Consider the following 12,829-nt stretch of genomic DNA (forward strand, 5'->3'; position numbering starts at 1 on the left):
CAGCGGAGTGAGGTAAGTCTGCTGCTAGTGCTGATAATTAGCACCGGGCATTTGTCCTGCGTTGTAAAATCAGCACAAACGCACCAAGAACAGCACAAGAGGGCACAGCTTCTTTCTGCTGCTCGAGTAGATGTTATGCTCGAGCTGCAGATTCCTTAACCGTGAGCGACAGGTTTATCAACACAGGTGGTAGCGACCTGCCGTGACCGACTGCGTTGAGAAATCTCACCAGGGGGAGGTCTATCGTTGGATTTTCCTTACTCGCACTCATCAACTTAACATTGGCGAGCCACAAAAGATGAAAAACTCTGCTCCACGTCGCTACATGGAATTTTTCGAAGTCTGTGCTCTAGACAGAGTGCGGAGTTGGAAAAACGATCTCATCAGCACCCCTTTCAGGTACTACCCCAATTTACAGATTGTAATCTGGTAGGGAGCTGCAAAGTACATTAGTCCTTTACTGTAATATTCCAACATTCCCTTCATTGTTTGTCATCTCTGGCCAAATGAGGGTGATTGCCAGTAGCTATAATGCTCCGTTTCTAAGCTCAATCACAGAAGAGGGGATGGGAGGAATGCATACAAATAGTCTAACCACTGGCAATCGCTCTGGGTAGCATTCCAACCCGTCGTTTTTTGCCCTCTGTGCCACTCTAGACCAAGGTCCGCCTAATGCAAATTACTATTGACCCTTCTTCTCATGTGACAGTCCATCCTGAACTTCCAGTTGAGGCCCTCTCCAAAAGGGAACACTGGAAACCCCAGACCAGTTTTGACCTTGTTATACATCATCAGTGAGGCAAAGCTTGGCTCCTTTGGCACAGTGAGCAAGGATCCACATCTGGGCAAAACCCTTGGCCATTTAGGGCAGTGCATCAATAACACAAAAGATGATGGGAGAAGTGCTTGCAAATAGTCTTACCACTAGCAATCACTCACAGTTGCGAAATAACCCATAGTTTTTCACCCATTGTGACACTTTAGACAAAGGCCCAGGTTCTAAACTCCACATTGCAACAAAAGGGATAAGTCATGTATGGTCCTTGTTTTTCTCAAACATGATCCAAAATTATTATTATTTTGTTGTCTCGTATGTGGTAAAAAGCATAAATGCTAGTTCACACTTTGGACTAGCTTTGCCAACTGTCACCTACATAACACATATTAAACTGATATTTAAAGATAACATTCAAATATTTTATTCAGTAGGTTAAGTTATTTTTTCTTAACGCAGTGCATCACAAAAGGTGCGTTTTAGGTAGACAGTAGACAGCTTACCTGTACTGGTGACACTTTAGCTGGTGAATAGAGGGCCCACTTTTGCAAGCATATTTATGTTGAATTAAAATTATTAGGTTCTTTAGGTGCTTACTAACATGTATTAATTTGACGCAGCCACCTATGACATAATTCATTATGAATTTCCTAAAGGGATGCTATGATTTCAGCCTCAAAACCATGTTGATGTTTTTTGTAATATCTTGATAGTTCTGTAAACTTCTTTTGATAATAGTACTAATTATAAGTAAAACTAACATGTTCCATTTTTTATACATATTTCTGCAAAATGAGCCATGCATGATTCCTAATGAGCTGCACCTACACCATCTTCTAGGAGTAACATTTTATGCACCGTTAAGTTATTTAGAAACAACTTACTTTCAAAGGAATGTAAGCTGCAAAAAGGCAATTAACAAAACTGTTTGTTACGTGTTTGGAATTTTTTAGATGTTTTATGATTGTTTCAAAGGTAACAAGTAATGAGTTACACTTTGTATCCTGAATAATCAGAGATTGGTCAGAATAAATGTTGAAGAGACCCCAATAAGTTCCAATTTATTTTAATTATTTCATGATAAATGATTGTTTACTGTGTGCTTGTGGTTGAACTCTAGCTGAACAAGTTCAGAAACGTATGGGTATAGTTTGATACGGTAATCTTCACAAAATTTGTTATACTGGTAAATAAATTAATGTTTGAGATAGTAGTAACAATATTTTGAGGATGTCCTTCTTGTTAATGATATTGTGAGGATGCATTGTTGTTGATATTGTATATGTATATTGCACATCAAGAGGCCTGTTCTCAAATTTAAATTTAGGGGTGTAGGTTTACTCACATATATATTTATTACTACTATTAGATGTAACTCGACACTTCTTTGGCATTCACCATTTTCAAGTGTAGATTTACACCTAAGTTTAGACTTTCATGTCTCTACTCCTTCCAGCCTACAATAGAATTTATGACTGTAAAGTTAGTATTATCTTTTGGAGCATATTTTACATTCCACCTACTTGGTAAATACAGCTTATCCCTCCATATGCAGAGCTGAACCTCCTTCGTGGAGACAGTGACCTCTGCCATTGGGAAGAAGTCTTCCGAATGAAGGGAATCAGCAAATGCTATACACATGTTCCAAATCACACACTCCTGGAACCCATTCACTTCAATATGCATAAATACAGGCCACACCCAATACTCTGTTTTTCCCCCTTGGCAATAAGAGTCAGATTTAGCCTCCAGGATGCAGACCAATTTCAAGAGGAAGAGGATTTTTACTGAGGAGAAGACAACATATTTAGTGAAATTTGCGATAAAACATCACAAAAAACGACATGGGCTACCTTTATTCACCCTTGGTGGGACATATAATGCAGCCTTGTGGCACCAGGTCACTGACTCTGTGAGTACATGGGGAAAAGGCCTGCAGGGTGGGGGGGGAATTGAGAACAACTGGCAGGATGAGAGGAGGAGGATGAATGAGGAGTTCTTCAGGATTCATCTGGCACAAGGTATTCCTGGAGCTGCACATGGATCCGGTCTCAATGTCATATCCATCAAGGAGGTTGTCCTCTCCATAATCTAGCTTCACCTATATTGGCTGCATGGTGTAGACCACCTTAATATTATGCAGGTAAGATTAAACTCTTGCTCTATCCCTAAAACATTTCCTGAAGCCATCCGCATCTCTTCGCCAAAAACGACACTGGTTTGCAGTCATCACATACATACTCCTTACACACAGCCTTACACAACCCTTTAAATAAGTTTATATTTATATTATTTTCCTTGAACTCTTCATTCCTCTCCTACACCCAATTTTCCAAGTAAATTGATTACACTCAAACTAGAATCGATCTCTTCAAATTTGCCAGAAAAATCAAATTACGAAAATTCTTCAAATTACAAGGACCTAGGAACACTCTCAGCATGGCACCCTCTCCTAATATAGGAATGGATTTACTGACCGGTCATGACCTCGAGACAGTGTTAATCCTGGAAGAATTACAAAGGGAGGGTCAGACTTCTACACAGGCTGACAGTAACAGTCGGATCATTGCACAGGAGACGGATAGTGGGCCGATGAATCAAGAAAGCCCCCGGAGCCCTTTTAAACCAATCTCCAAATTTATCCCTCAGATGCCGCATGATGCCATCGATCTGTTCACGGATCAAGTAATCAAAGGCCTTATGCAATTCCGATACAAAGAAGACCATCAAGATGCTCATAATCTTACACAGCAACAAAGGAAAGCCATACAGAGTCTACAAGGAGATCACACAATCGTTTGTAAACCCTCAGATAAAGGGGGGAATGTCGTCTTACTGTCTTCCGAGTACTATGTTAAGGAAGCATTGAAACAATTGAATGATGGCATTAATTACAAACGGATTTCGATGAAAGAATATTCAGCAAGTATTCAGAATTATGAAAAGCTGCTAAATAAGTGAAATATAAAGATATGTTGGACAGTAATGAATTTGCATTTCTTACTTGTAAACATCCTGTCATCCCGACTTTTTATAATCTTCCTAAGCTACATAAGGACAGTGTTAACCGACCAGGGCGTCCAATTGTGTCCTCGAAGGGATCTCTAACTGAAAACATGTCCACATTCATTGATTTCTTCTTATTTAATTTTGTGATTGAACTGACCTCCTACATCCAGGACACTAAAGACTTTTTGAAAAGAATTGAGGGCATAACCTGGGAATCCGATTTTGTCATGATCACTTTAGATATTTCAAGTTTGTACACCAGTATCAAACATGATAAAGGTCTTCAAGCGATTGAATACTTTTTGAAAGGTTGTTCATTGAAGTACAGAGATCATAATCAGATGATCTTGGAATTTGTTGAATACTGTTTAACCAACAATATCTTCCTTTTTCAGGAGCAACTGTTCAGACAACTACAAGGTGCGGCCATGGGCACCTGCTTCGCCCCCAGTTATGCGAATCTTTTCGTAGGCTGGTGGGAGAGGCAGGTGGCCTGGTCGGATGCCAGTGAGATGTGAACCAGCAAATTAATTAGCTGGTGCCGCTATATAGATGACCTTTTTATCATCTTTAGTGGCACTATGGAATTAGCCAATGATTTTGTTAGAAGTCTTAACACTAATGATTTGAACCTCAGGTTTAGTGGTGAAATCAGTAAATTGTCTGTGAACTTCCTAGACCTGAGGGTGTTTGTCTCCAATGGTAGATTGTGTACGACTCTTCATACGCAATTCCGTCTTGCATTCCGATAGCTGCCATATGGATAAACTAATTCATAGTATTCCATATGGTGAGCTGTTGAGAATTAAGAGGGACTGTTCTCGAGAATGCAATTTTCATTCAGCAGCAGCAGAAAGTACAGCTAGATTCCGCATGCGGGATACTCAGAATCCAGTCTACATAGCGCTAGACGCAAGGTAGATACCAAGGACAGAATATAATTAATTAGTGGTCCTTCTGTGACTAAACAGAAGAAAGAGCAAGTCATTCTGTCCTCTAACATGGATTGCAGAATGATCACCAATTATTCGAGTAACCACAATGACCTCAGACAACTACTTAAGAAAAATTGGCATATCCTTAGATCCGATCCGGTCATTGGAGAAGATCTGACAAAAGCACTGCAATTGTCATTCAGGATGGCCAGATCATTACAAGATCATCTGGTTCAGAGCCATCATTCTTCACAAAGAAAAGACTTACGTCTAGGTCCAGTAAAGGGCTTCTACCCATGCCGAAAGTGCAAGGCATGTAAAAATAGTGATAAGATCCTAACGTATGATGTTCCAGGTCTTAAGACCCCTAAGCAAATTGAAAAATGTATGAATTGCAATACTCCCTACACAGTGTACTGTTTAATCTGTCCATGTGGACTTAGGTACATCGGGAGCACCATACATCCGACTAAGTTCAGGATCTTAGAACACCTGCGAGCCATCACCACATGTGATGTTAACTACCCAGTGGCCCGCCATTTTAAAAGTCATCATAGCAGTAACAGGGACCTGTTACGCTTTTTTTGCCTTGATCATGTACCTATGAGTACACAAGGAGGTGATAGGCTACTCAAACTCCGCAGATTGGAGTCATGATTCATAATCGATTTACAAACTAAAATACCACAGGGCCTCAATAGTGGTGAGGAATTAGCTGTACATCTTTAACCAATTGAATACACAAGACAGGTTGTCAGTACATCTATATGTATCATGTATCATGAGAATTGTTGCAAACCTTGCTTATGCATCAACTTTGTGGCTAACTAGGATACTAAGCCCTCCTCTAACATTCTCAATTCCTTTGTAAATAGCCTCCTTGTATCATCTTTGTTTGGTCTTTGAATTGCCCTGGTTGGGTTGTCTCCTTTTTGTGGCTTCATTGATTTTAAGCTCACTAGATCAAGTCAGACAGAGAATGCCCATTTGGGGCTTCATTGTGATTGCAATACGCTAGCTTGGTTCTCTCTGTCCTTGACACCCACATTAATAGGGACTACATAATAGTGTTAGCCCATACAGGGCGTAATAACTCGGATGAAGTTTCTGAATGAATTAACTATATGTTGATTTGTATATATGTACATATTCATGTTGTTGATGAAATGTTTTAATTAACAACGAACTTGCATTATGATTTCATTTGCATGTTTAAAGATGGCTGAAATTTGTCTTTGTTCCCATCTGCCAAGTCCCTTGTCTATGTTTTTGTAACTTGGAGCCAAATGACCAATCATTGTGAAGTAACTGTTTTAAATAACATTGTCCCGGGACGCCGTGTAAAATTGAAAAAGGCAGTCGCCGAAACCCGTCTTTTTGTGTTCATTCTAACCTAATAAATCAGGTTACGAATTCTCCATGAGTGCTGTACTTTGTACTTTGAAGCGGTGATAAATATATATACTGTGATCAAGACCTGCAGGTCGAAACACGTTGGTGGAGAAAGGAGTAATATGATGGCTTGCTAATAAACCGTTTTTGACAAACTACCACCAGGGAGAGTGCAGCGTGTGATTTGTTTTGGTGAGAAATTGAAATTCGAGGCTGGTCCTGCCTCGCCACACGCACCAGCTTTGCAAAGCGCGCCCTTCGCCCGGGATAAAATTGGTGGTGAATATATATATATATGTATATGTCTCTTGTCAGACAACAGCGCCTGGTGTCCACATTGTGACCAACAGCACAGTTGACATTGGGGGACATCCTGGCAGCAGCAATTAGGCCCTATGCCATCGGGTGCCAGGTAAGTCTGTGAATAGCTGATCTCCTTTAATATATCTCATAATTTTCCTTTCTCTCCTTTTGTTGATGTAAAGTAACATTTATTTTAAATTTGATTTTATTATGGTATGTTGTTTATCTTTCATTTATTTCTCCCCACTTTTACATCATTTCTGCCAAATACCAATGTTATACATTGATTCATAAATCTTTATTTAACATTTCACATTAATCTTCTCTCCTGCTGCTGGATAAGGAGATACCTTACAAACTCCAGCTTCAAGGTCACTGGTTCAGCAGTTGACATCAACAGGTCATCCAGAAGGAAGCACCCATGCCTGGAACTTTTATATATTTTTTTCACTTCTCATGCTACTAACTTCATTTTGAATGCATTTCTCAACTTTTTTTGTTAGTTTGTAGACAAATTAAGATAAAACTTTATTTTATGCAACTTTTTCTTTATCTTCCTCTTGCAGGTACTGGGAACATTGAGCCTGATGATGATGTTGTACCATCCACAAGCGTAGGAAGTCAGGCAGACCAGGAGGAAAATCCAATCTCCCTCAAAGCAGCTATTATGTCAACCAGCACTGCACAAGAAGAAGAGGAGGCCAAGGAGCAGGTTATGGTTGAGAAAGAGGAGTAGGAGAAGGAGGAGGAAGAGGAGAAGGTGTACATTGTTGCCATAACACAGAAAACCTCAGACAGGACCTTTTTGTGGCCTCCAATGTTGCTTATGAGGATTGCCATTCGCAAGTCACTCGCCAAGCATCCACCACTGCTTGTCCTGCCTATGCAAGACTCACCTCCTCACAGCCCTCAAACTACAGGTCCCTCTGTATAGGCACCAACATGATGGGTATCTCCAGTATTCTGTCAGTCATCTGAGGGAGAGGATACCCCTGGTGAGGAACAGCTTTCTGCCCTTAATCAGTCTCTTCCGCACAACCTTTCAGATGTCATTCTTCTGCATGATGGACAAACTGCAAGCCATTTCAGATGGTCACACATGCAAGATGAGGGGTGAGGAATTAGCTGTTATGACCAAATCCTATCCTGTGGGAGGGTTCGTTTTTCCAACAGTAACTCACTGTGCAAGTAGATGATTGACAAGCAGACCAGTGCATTGGATAATATAAATCCTAGTCAAGACATGGCAAACTTTGAGGCAAGACAGTGCAAGGCAACATGCTTTGATCATGTTCGTGGAGGTGATAGAATCACTAACAAACAAATACTAATGTCAATCTTCAGGGCCAAGGCAGTTGAAAGATTCATACAGAGGCACCACAACCTTTGAGGCCAACACCACTCACAAACCCTAATGGCAATCACATTGCAACACCCACAAACATACCACCTCCGTCACCACCACCTCAGCCACCACCTTCAACTCAACCTGTACCCCAGCTACCACCATTGCAAGCACCATTAAAAGCAAACACACAACAAGACTCACAACCAGCATTGTGTGGTGACATTGTAAACTACACGCCTGATTAAAAAAAACTCTTGAATTTTCAGATTTATTACTCTTTCAACAAGACACTCATACAAACGCACAGCTGGCCTGAACCGTTGCTAGCATCGAGACTACCTTGCCTCTGAGATGCCAATGTTGTCAAAGGTGACCCTTTGGAAAGATCCAGTGGCCAATAAATGCAATGCAGCCAGTATTGTGACATAGCCAGGGATAGCCTGGGAGCAGGCTCTGGATAAATGAAGCTCAAGCTCCTGCTCCTAGCCTGCAACAATGTCAATGAATTACTATTCAAAATGAGTGGTAAAGAAACAAAAAAGTTCACTAACATATTGAAGTCAGAAAGAGTTATTTGGTGTGTAAGTTCAATTCTTATGAAGTCAGCCTGGATGTGATCGGATCTTGTTGAAATGTGATTCACCTGCACATGGGGCTGGAGTTCAGAACAATCATTCCTTGCATTACAAGGTGTGTTTCATGTGTTGAAAACCTTTTTATAAAATTCAACAGGATTACCTTAGAAATATATATTGGATATTAAAAAAACTTGTAATAACACAACACTGGAATCCTTTAAAAGCTTAACATTTTCTTTTTCGATCTTAAGAAAAAAATAAAATACATTTTCTCTTATTTTTCAATAGATTTCTATAGGTATTTGTTGACTCCAATATTTTCGATGGGAGTGTGTTAATGTACATGTGAGTGGCCATCTGTGGTACTTGACCTACTTCAAGGCTTGGATGGTAGTTTTGTCACTTTTCTGGCTGTAGTAAATTTAAAAGTTTTGTTTGTCAGTATCAATTGTCTTACTCTTTTATGGGCATATTTTTTGCATGTGCTTTAATATACGTCTCCTAAACTTCCCTAACATCCTTCCTATTAATTAGAAGCATTCCCCATTTCCATCCACTCTCCTTTGCCCCTCTTACCTTTACTGCCAAAGCATATGCCCATGTTTGCAGAGATATCTGTGCATGTGGTAGACACCATCACACAGGAAAGATAGGAAAGGCAGAGGAGGTGGTAGCCAGCAATAGCATGAATAGCATTTTGTAGTACATGAGTAGTGCTCTTGCAGAACTACTTAACATACTACAAAATGCAGTTTGTGAATTGGGCCCAAGATATCTTCTGCGTAAGATGTGTATGTATTGGGCTCATGTAGGCTTTACATAGGCTTCCCGCTGTAGCATCCATCATTCAAATCCCGAATGTTTGCAAACAGTGTTGAATCCTGTCTCCCTTGGTTTCTTTCCTCTCTCTTTCAGATTAAATCTGTTAAGGTATTGAGGAATGTGGGGTCACAGGCACCAGTCTTAAAAAGCTCCCTGTCCCACTTTCTTCAGTGGTTGTTTCCACAGCTCGTGAAGCAGATGAGTTGATCTTACTCTTTCTGTGTTATTCTGTACTCAACACCAGAATCAGAAACCACTAAATGTCAACAGTGATCATACATCACAACGATTCCTAATAAAATGTGCCCAAAGGTTCTTTGAGGAGGGCTATAGTCCTTCAAGCTCAAACGCTGGTTCATATCTGTTCCTATGGAAAGCTTTACTGGCTTCGAAATATAGTTTGGGATGCTCCTTCAAATAGTTCTTATTGTTTATGAAACACTGAAATAGTTAGCAGTAATCCAAAGTATTCCGGGTCCTTGCAACAACTGTAAGCCCCCTGAGCTCCTTTAGTCTGGAAAATCCTGAGATCATAAAGATAAAGAATGGTCTGAATACAAGAGAACTGCAATCCCTGTTTGGCTCCAGTATGCTGTCAAGGAATCTAAAATAGAGAAATTAGTGTGTGAAAAATTGAAGTGGAAAGAAGAGAGAAAGATAGGACTCTTATTTTTAAACGTCTTAGCTCGCCACGTGTCTTGTAGTAAATAATTGTCTGACATATGATATATTCTTCCATGCAACAGTATTCCCTTAAAGAATAAGCACGCACTTGAAAAACTCTTTCTCCTCAAATGATTTTTTTATAAACTGTATTTTATTGATTTTAAGAAAAGCAACAAGCCATACTGTGTGCCATGACAGCATTAGACAGGATCCATCATGTGAGATATACTAATAGTATAAATGATCAAAAAAGGCAAGAATATATACATATGTGGAGTAGTCCATTTGTCTGGGACTCTATCAAGACAATGATACATGAACCAAGACTTCGAGCAATATGTCATCTGAGGAAACATCAGTGCCCACTTAGTTGCTGAAAAAGCAGCAAACACAATTAGCCAGCTCTTTGGTCAGTCCTTTATCCCAGACTTTTCCTCAATGGGATGAACATCATCATCATGAAGCATGTCCAGCAGTTGGGCCCATTGCATTATAGCCTCAGATGCCCCCTCATCAGTACAAGAAAGCCGGCTGTGCTGTTCCTCTGACACCCCCTATTCAAGCAGATCCTTCAACCAGTGTGGCAGTGGTGGTGCATTTAACCCGATCCAGCCAATGGCCTCTTACCTCTTCACCAGTAACAAGGACAGCTGGGTTAGCTGATAGGGGATCCTGCGTCCCCTTGGTTGCTTCACTATGCCCAAAAGGAACGGTGAGTCCTGTGGCCGCTGCTAAGTGTGGTGCCACGTGCACCCAATACATGTGAACTTGAGCAAACTCCCAAGCTAATTGAAAGAAAGTGGCTCCCACAACCACACAACATGCACAGACAACACCCCTATCTGGATCTATTTTGTTAAGGCCGTACAGGTTAATATATGTACGGTGCAGAAAAAAGAAATGCAGAAGCTTAAACCTGTTGTTACTGGACACAGTGCGAAAAGATGTAACAAGTTATCTCAGTCCGAACCAGAAATGGGTCCGCCCAATTCCTTCTCCTATGCTCTCCGCGCAGGTACTGTTGTGGTTGAATATCTCTTCTAGGGGCTTTGTAGAAATGTGCAATAAGATGGTGTCCCTCCCCCATCCTATGAGACCATCAAGGACTCCTGAGGTGCAAGGAGCCACTGGGAAATCCTTCCATAACTCTCTTGCCACACTCACCAGCTTGGTGTAATGGAGGAAATGTGCTGGCCCCACTCCAAAAGTGTCTTGTGCATCTTGAAACGATATACAGGTGTTCCCCGGATAAAGGTCACTCGTTTCTAGGCAGCCCCCTTCTCTCCACTGCTCCATAAACATGGTGGAGTCAGTTTTTCAAAAAAGTGGCAGGTCCCACACTATCAATTCCCACCTAAAGGGAGCCCTACAAATCGCTTTCTGTACCTCCTTTTCCCAAATTGATGCTGTATGGGTAACCAAATACAGAAGAGAGTGCTCCGACCTTCCCCCCACATCAGTAATTGTGGCAAGGTGTCTCCCCCATAATCAACCCCCAGGAGTCGCTTCTCCCAGTTATCCGTGTCTGTGAGCCAGCTGGTGGTGTGTTGCAAATTAGCTGCATAGCAATAGAATCGTACGTCTGGCACCGCCAAGCCCCCATCTTCAAAGTCCGTCTTTAGAGTTGCAAGTGCCACCGTGCTGCACTTACCTGCCCACAAGAGAGTCACCAACTGATGAGAAAAAGGATCCAGCAAGGGAAACAGGGAATTCAGCATGAGGTACAAGCATCGCGAAAGGAAAACCATTTTTGCAATGGCTGTCCTACCCATGACGGATAAAGAGAGCTTATTTCGAAATTGAATGGAGTTCACCAGGCCAGTCAGCACCCTGACCACATTGTGGATCTGGTCTTCAGTATGAGTAACCCAAATTCCCAGATGACGGAATCCTTCCAGTTCCCATTGAAGTCCTACATCTGGCAGCAGATGCAGCTTTTTCCCAATCAATCCTCCTAATGGGAACACTAACAATTTGCGGACATTCATTTTGAGACCCGAGACCTCACTGAACACGCCCAAGAGCCGCAGCAAAAGTGGATAGACTTACCAGGCGAGTGGACATATACCAGTGCATCGTCCGCATATAGCGATGATGCGTGGTTGGTATTCCCCACCCAAATACCCGAGGGTGTCAACTTCCTGCACAGCAGCAGCTCAAGGTGCTCGATTGCTAAGGCAAACAGTAAGGGCTAGAGTGGGTAACCCTGTTGAGTGCCCTTCTCCACCGGACAGGAGTCAGAGAGCTCACCTCCCAACTTTATGCTTATAGAGGGTGCGGTGTACAGTAGTTGTATCCAAGCACATAATTTAGGTCCAAACCCCATACCCCCTTAGCACTGCCTTCAAAAAGGCCCACTCCACCATGTTGAATGCCTTTTCAAGGTCCAGGGAGACCGGGGCTCTCGTTCACATCTTCTTCAGAATCATGCAGAACATGGGTCAGCTTTCTGAGATTATGCATGGTACTACTTGCCTGCATGAATCCACATTGGTCCTTATTAACCAAAGCTTGGTTCACCCCACCCAATCGTGTCACCAACAGTTTACATAAGACCTTGAGGCTGGTGTTAAGCATAGTCAGGGGCCTATGCACAGATGGATCCACTGGGTCCCCTCCAGGTTTCAGCATCAAACACACCACCTCTTCTTGCATAGTGGGTGGCAAACATCCCCTCTCCCTTGTCTCCAAATAAACCTCCAACAGTTTCTCTCTAATGGTCGAGGAATAAGCATGATAGAATTCCACAGGGAATCCATCACCACCAGGGGTCTTGGACCTGTTCAATGCCTTAATAGCCACACCCACCTCTTCCGCTGTGAGTTCCTCCTCCAATTCTAATGATTTCCCCTAGTGGCTTGGGGAGCCTCACCCAAGCAGGGACCCTGTTCATCCTATCCTCAGTATCCGGTGGGTCAGCCTGGCAGACCAACTTTAAATGATCCAATAGGGTTAGCAGAATATCCTGTCACCTGGTTTGTATGTGCCCCTGTGTATTCTG

General features: G+C 41.9%; 1 protein-coding gene across 2 annotated transcripts in view; it reads left to right on the plus strand.

Annotated features, from left to right (window-relative positions):
- The window catches only part of LRRIQ3 (leucine rich repeats and IQ motif containing 3), a 432,105-nt gene that overhangs the window by 117,680 nt on the left and 301,596 nt on the right, over positions 1 to 12,829 (plus strand). The window lies entirely within an intron of this gene.

This window comes from Triturus cristatus, chromosome 4_2, assembly GCF_964204655.1.
Source record: "Triturus cristatus chromosome 4_2, aTriCri1.1, whole genome shotgun sequence".
NCBI classification, from domain to species: Eukaryota; Metazoa; Chordata; class Amphibia; order Caudata; family Salamandridae; genus Triturus; species Triturus cristatus.